Source organism: Salvia miltiorrhiza, chromosome 4 (genome assembly GCF_028751815.1).
Source record: "Salvia miltiorrhiza cultivar Shanhuang (shh) chromosome 4, IMPLAD_Smil_shh, whole genome shotgun sequence".
In the NCBI taxonomy this organism is placed as follows: domain Eukaryota; kingdom Viridiplantae; phylum Streptophyta; class Magnoliopsida; order Lamiales; family Lamiaceae; genus Salvia; species Salvia miltiorrhiza.
In genome coordinates, this window is record NC_080390.1 from 12,488,369 (window position 1) to 12,492,126 (window position 3,758).

The 3,758-nt window shown below is 39.4% G+C and overlaps 1 long non-coding RNA gene across 1 annotated transcript; it reads left to right on the forward strand.

Annotated features, from left to right (window-relative positions):
- The first annotated feature begins 277 nt into the window (after positions 1-277).
- LOC131022763 (uncharacterized) lies at positions 278-1,594 on the forward strand. The gene is made up of 2 exons (XR_009101411.1): positions 278-738; positions 1,328-1,594. It is a non-coding gene; the product is annotated as an uncharacterized LOC131022763 (long non-coding RNA).
- The last annotated feature ends 2,164 nt before the right edge of the window (positions 1,595-3,758 follow it).

Here is a 3,758-nt window from a genome sequence, read left to right on the forward strand (position 1 = left end):
TTATGAGTGATGGGCTTCGATTTTTAAATAGATTTGGGCTGCGATTTTTAAAAGCTTGGGCCGATTTTTAATTTTATTTAGCTGGGCCCGATTTATTTTATTCAGTCTGGGCCATTCATATATTATTGAGTTGGGCCTCATCTTTTAAATTTATATGGGCTATTATTTATTTAAGCATGAGCTCTATTTCATCTATTTAAATGGCTTCCCTATTTTATTTAATTAGACTATTAATTAGTTTGATTAATTATTTTTAAAAACTTTGGATTGCCTTCAATTAATTAAATTGGGCTTTCTTATTTTTAATTAATTGAACTATTATTAGTTTGATTAATTTATTTAAAGGATAATTTTTATAATAATATTAAATTATTATTAAGTGCATATTTTAAGTAATTACTTATCATATGCTAAGCATGACATGACATTTCATTTGCATCATGAAATAAAAAGTATTTATGATTTAATTGGTTTTATTTATAATTCCAATTATTAAAGAAAGATGAGTAAGAATATTGTTGGTGTTCTTAACTCAAGAGAAATGTTTTTAATTATTTATTCATTAAAAACCCGGCTAAGTGAATCATAGAATGTTAAGCACTACACCATGACTTAAGATTAGATTCAAGGAGACCTATTAAGAATAGAATTTCTTGTAGGCTTTGTGGACCAAGGGGATTAGCACTGCTTTCCCAAGACAGGTTATGTGATTATGATCTTCAGGCTTTGCCTATCCAGGTGGGCATTATTTTATTATTACGTATATAGAGATCCCCTGCGTGACGTAGGCCTCATATGCGAATATATATGCATGATATGTTTTGACTATTTATTCAGTTCTTATTAAATGCTTATATGTTTAATGCCCTTTATGAAAATGAAAATGTTATGAAAATGAAATGTTTATAAAAATGATTGACTGCCAAAATGTTTATGTTTTTATATGTATCCTATCTGTGTTGGTTCGCCAACTTTAAAGGAAATCCAATTGGGATCCTATGCTAGACAAAGGTCGCTAGCTAGGGTTAACGTGTACACTCATGGAGACCGCGAGTCGCTTGCGCCCGGTCTTGGCGTCCGTGGTAAGGAGGCCTCCTTCCCGGCGCGTGATAGAAAGGAACAGATATGGATCATATGAAGGAAAATGATCGGCCGATCGACTTTATGAAAATGAAAGAAATATTTTAGTAAGCGCAGGTCATTTAAGAAAACCCCTGTGTGTTACTGTTATGGCAGTTCAATTTATATATGTATGCATGAATGTATTTTCGGCTATGCCCACTGAGTATTTTTATACTCAGCCCTGCATGTATTTCTAAATGTGCAGGTTGAGCAGTTGATGGAATGGAATGATGTTGAGCGGGTGTTCCTTTGACATTTCAAGAAATGTAACCTTGAGTATACATCTTCATATGTATATCTCACACGTTTTCCGCTGCAAAACACTTTGATTAGGATAACTTTATGTTATGAAATTGTGACACGTGTTATTGGGTAACCCACCTTAATCAGTTCTCATTTATGTGTATGTTTTATAAGTATCCAAATAATCATATATGATCCTAGCATTTTATCTATGAGTGACATTTCCATATACTTTAATGTTAAGTAATTGTCCATTTCCATTTCTTATTGTTCAACCCAAGTCATAACCCCGGTTAACCCGTCATTGGGATAGTGGGCTGTGACAGGTCTGCTCTGACTTTTCGAGCTGCTCTGCTATGACCTTCCGAGCTGCTCTGCTCTGGTCTCTGCTCTGACCTTCCGAGCTGCTCTGCTCTGGTCTCTGCTCTGACCTTCCGAGCTGCTCTGCTCTGAAAAAGGAGTTATTGACATACTAAAAAGTGGCTCTAAAAATGAAGCTTTCTTCTTATGTAGGGTGATAAAATTCAAGCTTCCATCTCTACAGGATACAAGAGTAACTTTTTGCCTTTACTCAAAGAAGGGCAAATAACAATTATAGAAAAATTTCAAATGATGGAAAACAAGCCCAATCTCCAAAATGCAAAAATCAATCATGCATGGAAGATTGGATTCAGCCTTGCTTCGAAAGTGTCCATGCCAAACGAAAATGTCAAAATTATGAAAATGGTTTTGATTTCATTTGTTTCAAGGATATATGCATGCACGACCCGACATTCGTCGTGGGTAAGAATTATTTATTATTAAATACTCCCTCCGTCCATGAAAGAACTTCATATCTTTCCTTTTTGGGACGTCCACAAAAGAACTTCCTACCTATTTTTGGACTATACCCCACCACTTATAATCCTCTTACTTTTCACTTTTCACTTTTCACAACTCCCAATATTAATTATAAGGGGTAATTGCCTGTAAATCCATAACGTTTACTCGGAATTGGTTTTTGCTCCCATTTTCGAAGGTGTGGCCCCTAAATACATAACCTTTTATTTTGTCTCGTTTTTCTCCTGTCACCGGTTTTTTCTTACGCCGGCGCCGGAAATTACACCGTGGCAGCCGGAATTGACAAGGTGGCAGCCGAAAATTGACACATGGACATATTATTAACATGTGGAATAAAATTAAAAAAAAAATCTCCCAACTCCATCATCTTCTTCCCCTTCCTCCCCTCCCCCCACCCTCTGCCAGCCCCTCTGCCGCCTGCAACGGCGCCCGCCACCCCCTCCTCACCTCGGCTCAGCGGCGACGTGGTGGCTATTTCGCTGGAGAGGAGCCAAGGCAAACGCGCGGCGGCGGCGGCGAACCTAGGCGTCAACCTCACCAAGTTTCGTCAGCCCTTCCCACCACCACCACCAAATTCCGTCAGCCCTTCCCACCATCAAATCCGCCATTTTCGCCCCATTTCCGAGGAAGAGAGCTTCACCCAATTCCCCTTCCGCCATTTCCTTCCAGACCTTGAATCTTCCCCCGATCTAAACCCTTAAATCCGAAGCCCTAAATCCCCAAATCCGGTCTCCACCCTCGTCTCACACACCCCTCATTCTCAGGTAACGTCTTTCGCCGCCGCTGGAGTTCCGGTGGGGAGCAGCCGCCTCCCTCTCTACTGATTTTCACAAATTGACAGCGAAGTATCCTTCGCCTATGAACTACCCTTTCGCCTGCTATGCTACTAAAAAATATCGTTCGTGAACGGAGCTCGCGAGAGAGGTGAACGGACGAAAGGGGTGGCGTCCTCAGCCGGGCACGTCTTCGTCGGCGTGTGGTGGAAGCGGCAGGTGGGGGGGAAGGAGAAAGGGGGAAGAAGACGATGGGGTGGGGGGGATTTTGTTTTTATTTATTTATTTTATTTTATTATTCCACATGTTAATAATATGTCCATGTGTCAATTTCCGGCTGCCACCTTGTCAATTCCGGCTGCCACGGTGTAATTTCCGGCGCCGGCGTAAGAAAAAACCGGTGATAGGAGAAAAACGAGACAAAATAAAAGGTTATGTATTTAGGGGCCACACCTTCGAAAATGGGAGCAAAAACCAATTCCGAGTAAACGTTATGAATTTACAGGCAATTACCCCTAATTATAACACCTTTTCACCACTCTCAACAATTTTTTTTCTTAATACCCGTGCCACTCCCTCCTAGGAAGTTCTTTCATGGACGGAGGGAGTATAATACAATTTTTTTGTGTTTTACAATGATCATTTTCAAATTAATATTTTCTTCATCTTTTGAAGATAATTTATGAAAATGATATGATGAACACAGTGAAGCACTTAATTTTACATTTTATATTGCAGATATTCTTGGTGAAGTTCAGACCCCAATTATTAACATTGATT